Source organism: Triticum urartu, chromosome 1 (assembly GCF_003073215.2).
Source record: "Triticum urartu cultivar G1812 chromosome 1, Tu2.1, whole genome shotgun sequence".
In the NCBI taxonomy this organism is placed as follows: domain Eukaryota; kingdom Viridiplantae; phylum Streptophyta; class Magnoliopsida; order Poales; family Poaceae; genus Triticum; species Triticum urartu.
Window position 1 is genome coordinate 4,579,210 of NC_053022.1, and position 10,700 is coordinate 4,589,909.

The 10,700-nt window shown below is 49.5% G+C and overlaps 1 pseudogene; it reads right to left on the reverse strand.

Annotated features, from left to right (window-relative positions):
* Positions 1–6,378: 6,378 nt before the first annotated feature.
* LOC125541426 lies at positions 6,379–8,176 on the reverse strand (annotated as a pseudogene).
* Between the last annotated feature and the right edge of the window lie 2,524 nt (positions 8,177–10,700).

Here is a 10,700-nt window from a genome sequence, read left to right on the forward strand (position 1 = left end):
ACAACACGAGCTATTGATCTACAACATAGATATGCTAATACTACCAGGACTAAGTTCATGATAAATTTAAGTTCAATTAATCATATTACTTAAGAACTCCCACTTAGATAGACATCCCTCTAATCCTCTAAGTGATCACGTGATCCAAATCAACTAAACCATGTCCGATCATCACGTGAGATGGAGTAGTTTCATTGGTGAACATCACTATGTTGATCATATCTACTATATGATTCACGCTCGACCTTTCGGTCTCCGTGTTCCGAGGCCATATCTGCATATGCTAGGCTCGTCAAGTATAACCTGAGTATTCCGCGTGTGCAACTGTTTTGCACCCGTTGTATTTGAACGTAGAGCCTATCACACCCGATCATCACGTGGTGTCTCAGCACGAAGAACTTTCGCAACGGTGCATACTCAGGGAGAACACTTCTTGATAATTTAGTGAGAGATCATCTTATAATGCTACCGTCAATCAAAGCAAGATAAGATGCATAAAAAGATAAACATCACATGCAATCAATATAAGTGATATGATATGGCCATCATCATCTTGTGCCTGTGATCTCCATCTCCGAAGCACCGTCATGATCACCATCGTCACCGGCGCGACACCTTGATATCCATCGTAGCATCGTTGTCGTCTCGCCAATCTTATGCTTCCACGACTATCGCTACCGCTTAGTGATAAAGTAAAGCATTACATCGCGATTGCATTGCATACAATAAAGCGACAACCATATGGCTCCTGCCAGTTGCCGATAACTCGGTTACAAAACATGATCATCTCATACAATAAAATTTAGCATCATCTCTTAGCCATATCACATCACAACATGCCTTGCAAAAACAAGTTAGACGTCCTCTACTTTGTTGTTGCAAGTTTTACGTGGCTGCTACGGGCTTAAGCAAGAACCAATCTCACCTACGCATCAAAACCACAACGATAGTTTGTCAAATAGACTCCGTTTTAACCTTCGCAAGGACCGGGCGTAGCCACACTTGGTTCAACTAAAGTTGGAGAGACAGTCGCCCGCAAGCTACCTGTGTGCAAAGCACGTCGGGGAAACCGGTCTCGCGTAAGCGTACGCGTAATGTTGGTCCGGGTCGTCTCGTCCAACAATACCGCCGAACCAAAGTATGACATGCTGGTAGGCAGTATGACTTGTATCGCCCACAACTCACTTGTGTTCTACTCGTGAAAATAACATCAAACCATAAAAGCAGGCTCTGATACCACTGTTGGGGAACGTAGTAATTTCAAAATTTTCCTACGCACACGCAAGATCATGGTGATGCACAGCAACGAGAGGGGAGAGTGTTGTCTACGTACCCACGCAGACCGACTGCGGAAGCAATCACACAACGTAGAGGAAGTAGTCATACGTCTTCCCGATCCGACCGATCCAAGCACCGTTACTCCGGCACCTCCGAGTTCTTAGCACACGTACAGCTCGATGACGATCCCCGGGATTCGATCCAGCAAAGCGTCGGGGAAGAGTTCCGTCAGCACGACGGCGTGGTGACGATCTTGATGTACTACCATCGCAGGGCTTCGCCTAAGCACCGCTACAATATGATCGAGGTGGAATATGGTGGAAGGGGGCACCGCACACGGCTAAGGAACGATCTCAAGGATCAACTTGTGTGTCTAGAGGTGCCCCCTGCCCCTGTATATAAAGGAGCAAGGGGGGAGAGGTGCGGCCAGCCTTGGGGCGCGCCAGGAGGAGTCCTACTCCCTCTGGGAGTAGGATTCCCCCCCCCCCAATCCTAGTTGGAATAGGACTCCTTAAGGGGGGGAAGAGAGAGAGGGGGGCCGGCCACCTCTCCTAGCCCTAATAGGACTAGGGGAGGGGGAGGCGCGCGGCCACCTTGGGCTGCCCCTTTCTCCTTTCCACTAAAGCCCACTAAGGCCCATATAGTTCCCGGGGGGTTCCGGTAACCTTCCCGTACTCCGGTAAGATCCCGATTTCATCCGGAACACTTCCGATATCCAAACATAGGCTTCCAATATATCAATCTTTATGTCTTGACCATTTCGAGACTCCTCGTCATGTCCGTGATCACATCCGAAGATCTTTATCGGTTAGACCGCATAACAACATACGCTGTTCCCTTTGTCACTGGTATGTTACTTGCCCGAGATTCGATTGTCGGTATCCAATACCTAGTTCAATCTCGTTACCGGCAAGTCTCTTTACTCGTTCCGTAATACATCATCTCACAACTAACATCTTAGTTGCAATGCTTGCAAGGCTTATGTGATGTGTATTACCGAGAGGGCCCAGAGATACCTCTCCGACAATCGGAGTGACAAATCCTAATCTCGAAATACGCCAACCCAACATCTACCTTTGGAGACACCTGTAATGCTCCTTTATAATCACCCAGTAACGTTGTGACGTTTGGTAGCACCCAAAGTGTTCCTCCGGCAAACGGGAGTTGCATAATCTCATAGTTATAGGAACATGTATAAGTCATGAAGAAAGCAATAGCAACATACTAAACGATCGGGTGCTAAGCTAATGGAATGGGTCATGTCAATCAGATCATTCAACTAATGATGTGATCCCATTAATCAAATAACAACTATTTTGTCTATGGCTAGGAAACATAACCATCTTTGATTAACGAGCTAGTCAAGTAGAGGCATACTAGTGACACTCTGTTTGTCTATGTATTCACACATGTATTATGTTTCCGGTAATACAATTCTAGCATGAATAATAAACATTTATCATGATATAAGGAAATAAATAATAACTTTATTATTGCCTCTAGGGCATATTTCCTTCACCTCCGGTGTCCCCTCCGAAGCTCCAACCAAAGTCCTTGCCGACCGTTCAGCGAAAAATATAGCATCCCCCTCGAACTCCAACGGAGGGAGCGTGTGCTCAAGATACTCATCAGACTCTACCCGGTCACTCCAGAGTCTAGGAGGTGCCGAGGCTGGCTCAAAGGACCCGAAACGCAGAGTAGCCATGGGCACCACTGGTGATGCTGCGGGCTCAGCCCCGACCCCATCCCCAGGCAACTGAGCAGCTGGTTGAGAACCGTTAGACCCCTCTCGTGTGGGCTCATCTGACGGTGCCCTCTTGGCCCCCGCATTGCCATCACTGTCGTGCATGTCAACATCGTTGCCATTAACCGCATCAGCAAATAAATCAGTGTCCTCAAACTCGATCTCTAGCGGGAACACCTCTCCCCTATAGGTCCAGTTGACCTTATCAGGCACGAACTCAATATCCAGCACACTCACTAAAAGCAGGGCCACCCCATGAGCATGTGTGAAAGGCATGTCCACTTTTTCTGTCTTCCCAACCATGATGCCCATACTAGCCACCACTCGAGCATCCTGCAGAGGCTTAGATGGAGCCCCTATAAACCGCAACCAAACCTGCGTAAGCGGCTTTCCCTTAGGCTCAACCTGCTTCCACTCGTGAAACTCCAGGATACACTTAGTACCGGGGACTCTACACAAGCCAAAGCTCAACAATCTCTGCAAATCATCCACAGTTGGGAAATCAACCTTAAAAATCATGTCCTCGAGAAGCACCAATTCCCATCGAAAATCCCCGGGAGCCAGCTCCTGAAGCCTCCTCACAATCTGTGCCTCAGTCACTTCGCCCTGTGTCGCTTTCACAATCCCGGTAGTTAAGCTCAAGGTTTCCTCCGGGACCTCTCTCGCAGCCAGGGACTCAAAAAACATGAGCTTAGCACAATAGACTCCATAAATATTAAGCGACGGAGGCAGGTCACGCAACAGCGGGCACTCCCCCGAGTCATGTGCAGGCTTGCCACACAACTCACACAGCTGGGCCACGCACTCAGCAATGAAGTGGACTTTCTCACCACAACGGTAACAAATCATCCTCTCCTTCTTACGAGCATATTTGGAAGCCCTCTCGACATCAGACCTGTCGGTACCCTCATCCACCGTCCCAGCCTCAGGAACGTCAACACTGGCCAAGGCAGTCACCACCTCCATCAACCTGGGAAGGAAGCTCAGTGGAAGTATGGTCGGACTCGACAGTAGACGCCGCGGGGTCAACTGCCCTGGGTGGGGGCGGTCGACGAAATCTCCCACGGCCCCCACCCCGACCACCAAAATGGCCACGAAAGCCTCCTCTCTGACGGTGATCCGGGCCGGAGGCCCCCTCGACAAAACCACCTGTCGGGCCGAGAAACGGTCTCTCAGCAGACCCGTCACTTTCCCAGGCATATCCACGACCTCCTCCTGTGGAAGAGGAACCTCGGTGCTGACCTTCACCATACACATCATACCCATCATCCCCCCACTGGCCTCGGGGCGGATCCTTGGGGTCTCTGTTACTAGAGTTCGTCCTCGTCTGTGATGGACCCACGCGGTTTTGAGGCGGCCTTGCAACGTAGTGGGGCGGAGGTGCGGCGCGAGGCGGACCACCAGAGGGAGTCTGCACCACCCCAAGGGCAGTACCACCATGACCAGCCGGAGCCACCCCGGCCACGCCCGGCGCCGGTGGCCGCATGCCAGCACGACCCGCTGCCGGTATAGCTCCGGGCGCCGCACCCGGCGCAGGCGGCCTCGGCCCGCCCCGCCCAGCAGCAGGGAGCTGTTGCCCCGGTGGCCGGACGCCCTGATAAGAAGCACCCCGGCCCGGAAGACCTGGCGCGCCACCACCGCCCGCCGGCGGCCTCTGTCCGGGCGGCCCCAGAGCACCTTGCCCAGGCCCCGCCGGCGGCGGCGGAACTGCCCCGCCCCTTCCCACCGCACCGGTGGGCTTCCCAGCAGGCGGCGGAGCAGCCCCACGGCCGGCCATATCCGGGAGTGGAGGAATCCTCCTTGCCCGACTAGCTCCGCAAATCGGGAAACCACGCGTCCCAAGCTTGCGAACCCTAGACAGAAGAGGCGACGGCGCAGGACACAAAACACGCTCGCCCTCGTACGTGCATGGGGCATCGATACCGAAAGGGGCAGAAGAGCGACCTGGATCAGCATGGGCTTCATACCCATCTGACACCGGCCCAACTTCACTCAGGCCCGAATCCGTCCGAACCGGCCCAGCCGCACCCAGCAACTGATTCAAACGGATTGCCCTCGCGGTCGAGATCTCGGTCGCCGCCGCTGCCATGACGGGCACCGCTGACGCCTGCCGACCGGCGTGCCGCCTCCCACTCTTCCGCTTCTTCACCGTGATCCAAGATTCCGGCCTAATCATATCAAATAATGTAAGATTTGGAAGACTCACCTTAGGAATGGGCCCTTTCCAAGGCCGGATCGCCGACGCCGCCGTCTTCCGATGAACAACGCGCCGGATCATCTCGATCTTCTCGCCCACGTGAAGACCTATACGTGCCGGATCGTCCGGTGGTAGAACCCGATCGATCGTAGTAGCCACCTCCTCTTCGCTATAACTTGAATGGAAAAACTCACAAATAAGATCCGAAGGAGAGGGAGACGGCGGCGACTCCACCGGTGCTGCCTCCCCATCCTCATCCTCCTCGTCGTCGTCGGTCTTGGCAAGCCCCCAGAACCGGCCGCCGACCCGCCGTTGATCGCCGGCGCTGGACGACTTAGCCGCGGTCGGGCGCATGGTCGCCCGCCCAGTCGCCCAGTCGCTAGACCCCATCTCTTGGTTACCCGGTAGAACCCTCACATGAGTAGCTACTGCATATATTATCCCAAAACCTATCCATGCTGTGTTGCGCAACACCGCCCAAGTCGTGGTCCGTAGTGCATCCTAGCAATAAACAAGTTGAGATAGCAGCTGGAAGCTTTGCACCAAACAGACACATGGCACTGCTCAAGTCTCCGGCATCCTATGTGTTGGAATAAGCCACGGCATCTGATGCGGTCGGGCGCGTCGGGTGCGCGAAGGACGTGCGGGGCGCAGCTGCGTGTGTACGTGTGTGTGTGTGTGGTGGTGTGTGAGTTTGCTCGCGTCGAGTCCATCACAGTAGTGCTAGGTCGTGTAGCAATGGGTAGTTGCAGCGGGCGCGATGGTGCGGAGGTCCCGCGGATGAGCAGCGGCGCACGTTGAGGGAAACCGAGTCATCAGGCGTTCGTGCGCTGGGTGAACACATCTTGCGTGGGTACTGCGCTGCCTAGGCTAGCTACAAAGCCGGCTTTATAATCCGTTTGTTATGCGTGGTACGCGTGCATATATATAACAGGAAAGCGGAGGCGTTTCGTGCGCCGGGGCGTTGGTCGCCAGTAAAAAGTGCTTATTTTACCTTCGTTCAGAGAGAGAGAGGGGGCTGCGCCAACACTATGCACTTGGAGTAGACAGCATGATTAATGACCGCTAAAATGAAACGGAGAGGGTACAAGGCATAGTATAAAATTCAAAGAAAATTATATCTTTAATCAAATTTCCCAATAATAAGACATGAGGAGTATTACCGCGCGTAAATGCATGGCTAGGTTGCACAAGTTTTGAGTAGATCACACATACAAACACCAACTACAGCCTAAACGAGAACAAATTAAATGCATAAATTAAATGCATCAAGTTTCAATTTTGATCACCTGGCCATGCGGCAACACACACTTTCAAAAGACGTACTGCTAAGTGCTAACACGCGGCCGGCTTTCGTCCTTTCATTCTTCTTCTCGTATATCTGCCATTTAGCTTCGGCTGCCTCAAACATCTGTATGGACAATTTCTTCCTTCGCTGTCGCTTTATCCGTGGCCGCGTTGCCCTTGGCGTTTTTTCAGAGCCTCCACGAGACGCTTGAGGCGCGCGTCAGCATACTCGTCCTCCGTGCGCTTGAGGCATGCGACAGCATCCTCCTCCTCCGTGCGCTTGAGGCATGCGTCAGCATCCTCCTCCTCCGTGCGCATCAGGTACCCGGCAACCTCCGCCGGGGACATGTCGACCTCCTGCAGCAGCTTACCTATCTCCGTGAACAGCTCGAAGAAATGGTGGGCGCTGATGGTGATGTCCAGGTAGTTGTTGGCCAGCACCTTGAAGGCCTCGAAGCGAGTAAGACATCTCGATATGCTTGTCCATCCTACCTGGCCGGATCAGCGCTGGGTCCAGCTTGTCCTTGTGGTTGGTGGTGAAGATGATGATACGCTCGCCGCCGCACGCCGACCACAGCCCATCAATGAAGTTGAGCATCCCGGAAAGGGTCAGCTTGGTGCCATCGGCGTCCTGCTTGCGCTCTTTCTTCATGTTATCGCTCTCACCACCAGACTTCTTGTCCCCGCGCTTGCCGGTAAAGTCGACGGAGCAGTCAATGTCCTCGATGACGATGATGGACTTTCCCTTCGTCTCAATGAAGAGCTTCCGGAGCTCTATGTTGTTCTTGACCGCCGTGAGCTCGAGGTCGTAGATATCATACTCAAGGTGGTTGGATATGGCGGCGATCATCGTGGATTTTCCGGTGCCGGGGGGCCCAAAGAGCAGGTACCCACGCTTCCATGCCTTACCGACCTTGTCGTAGTAATGCTTTCCTTTCCGGAAGGCATTGAGGTCGTTGATGATGGCCTGCTTCTCCATGGGGTCCATGGCAAGCGTATCGAACGTCGCCGGGTGCTGGAACGCCACATGGCTCCAGTAAGTCTCTCCATCTGGGTTGTTGGTGAAGAGGCGGCGCTGGCGGTTGTTGGCGATGACGGTGCGGCCCTCTCCAAGGACGTGGGGCAGATATGAATCTTTGACTTTATCGCGGAAGCTGCGATGGAATGCAACTCGGTAGAAGCGGCGCTCCTCGTCACCGGGGGTTTGGACGACGACGCTGGACCTTGGTTGCTCCGTGTAGGCGTACCAACAGAGTGTGGCGCCTTCGAAGGTGTCAATGATCTCCTGTTCGTCATCAACAAATAAATGGGGTTTCTGTTCGTCACTGCCAAGCTCGCCCTTGAGCTTGCGCGCCCGATCGCTACAATGGTCGGAGATGTAGGCCTCGATCGCAGTGAACAACTCATTGCGTTCGAAACGGTTGGCTGTGTACTCAGGGATGGTGATTTGTACGGTTGAGCTAAAGGAAGCGGTGATCTTATTGATAAACAGTTTGATCCTGACCTGGTTCACTGCCAAGGTGATGAGGCCAGCTAAGAACGCCAGAGCTGATCCAACCCCGGCCCACAAGTCCTTGGACACCATTGGTTGGGTAGCTTGGCTTGCTAGCTAGGTTTAGGAAGCAACAGCTCTAAATTGATGAGACCAAAACTAAGCTAGCTAGGTTGAAACTGGCGCTGCTGTTGCATCAGCTGATATCTCAACACATATATATATAGAGATGTGGCTTGGCGCTGCCAGACACTCGGAGACAGGGAAAAAAACACAATATACCAACATGTCACAGCGAAAGACACTCGGAAATTTTCCTGCTTGTTGAACTTTACCACTTTCAGATACACCCATGGACAACACTTAACTTCACAATTCATGCAGTAGCGGATATACTAATCTGTTATTATATATACACTTAATAATGTGCGTGAAATACAAGTCGCAAAATAGATAAACAAATATCAGCTGATCAATTGTTTTTATGAGATAACTAGATGGTAATGTAAAAAAAGTAGGACCATACATAAATATTTGTAATAAATAACAAAGGAAGCGATAGGACCAGGTAGATGCAATAAGTTTAAAAAAAAGTGAAGACCAGTTAACAAGCTCAATTATAAATTGAAAAGATAAAAATAAAAATTAGGATTAGATAACTAGATAAAAGTATACATACAAGTGGAAACAGATGATTAGATAAAAGAGTAGATTAAAATGAAAAAGGAAGACCAAGCCATGATACAGAGAATATCCAATATTTATATTTATTTCAGGAGCATCATCACCTCCAAAAAGATGCATGCAAAACAAAGTTTGCTAGCGTTTGCATGATTACATCCTACATGGTATCGCCATAAGTATGGTTATAAATGAATAATTTATACTGATAAACCAGCGTTAGATTATCGGTATAAAAGCAGAGGAGGTCGATCATTGTGCCTTGTAAACAAATGTAGATCGTCATATATCTGCTACACCCTAGTTATGTCCCAGGACTAATTATATATCCTTTTTGGAAAAAAAAGGACTAATTATGTGGCGCGATAACCTGTACTTTTCACACATCTAGCAACAAAATAATAATGTATGTTACACCATGTGGCACCCAACTTAATTAATCATATGCATAATGAGCATTAATATCTGTTTACATGTAGTAATACGGGCTCCATGAAGTCATGAGGTGTCGCCAGCTACCGTTCTTGATTCGATCATATTAATTGTCTTAGTCTGCAATTGGCTACGTTTTTTAAAGAGGGCCAGTTAAGCCCAAACTTTGTCTTATGTCTTAACCATTGGATGAAAGAGCAAGACTTGGTAACAACCAATTATGCAAATTGTACTTTTTAAATGTCCAATTTGTCATAAGAGACCTAGCGTTGTTCAAAATTGTACTCTGAACAATAAAACCACTCACACTACTTCCAAAAATCTTGAAAATGACAACTAGCATGTTAGTTGCCTGCAAAAGCGAAGATTGCCAGCATGTGCTCAATGATAACATACATGATAGCCAGCGAAACCAAGCCATGGTTAGTGAAAATGTCTTACTTTGGGAAAGGCACTCGACTACTGATTGTACTCCTACATATATAGCATAGTTAGTGAAAATTGGTCCTGACCTACTCAACAATACTTTGTAAACCATATGGTGGTGGTTACACAAACTTTATATTCCAAGCCATGGTGCGCTTTAGTATTATTGATTCCAAGCCATGGTCCTGACCTACTATTGACTTGTAGCTCGGACAGACTAAAATGTACTATATGTTACACCATATGGCACCGAACTTAGTCGTCACACATTTGGTTTGTATGTAGCAACACGTGCGTCAGTCCAAGCCATGGTGCGCTTTAGTATTATTGATTGTCTTAGTCAGCAATTATGATGTGCTTTGTGCCTCAACTGTTATTGACTTTACACTCGTCTTACTCTGCAATTTTTTGTAGGATCAAGTGGATAGGCCCAGATTTGTTTCGACCGATGGATTGATGCAAGGGCAAGTTTATATATAAGTACATGTTATGTATATTTTTAAGCCCAGCAACGACCCCTAGCTGGAGTAGGTTTTGTCCTTTTGTTTTTTTACCCTTGCAATTATTTGTACTTTTTAAAATCTCTGAGAAATTGCGGGGTAATTCACCTACTAATCTCTCTTTAAAAACAGAGTGGGTTATTGGAGGTCCTGTTCCAGTAGTCCTCGTTTACCCAGATGTGTCTTTCTAAACCATGTTCAAATATTCTTCTTCCTAACGACAGCATCCCTCTTTCCTAGAACATTCTTGAAAGCGCAGGTTTACTCCCAGAGGTAGGATGAATGGGAGATTTTTAGAAATTCGTTGAACTATGTCGAATTTGACGAAGAGGTGGGGTGTACTACGTCTAATCCAACACGATACTAGAATTTGAATCACAATTTAACATTCAGTGTGAAGGAATTTGAGAGTTGGTCTACTGATACTAGTTTGTCACTGCTATTTGATATACGTGGTAGTGTTGAGTGTGAGACAAACTCTGTTACATCACATACATAATAGTCCTCACAAATTTGCACTTTAGGGTCAGCGCCTCCACCGGCGCCGGCGCGGTCTTAGATGCCCGTCGATGGCCACCAGCCTCATACGAACTAGAGGACCTGCAAATCAGGTACTCTGCTACAACTTAGACAATGAGATTCCTTCACTGCCTAGCAATTGAG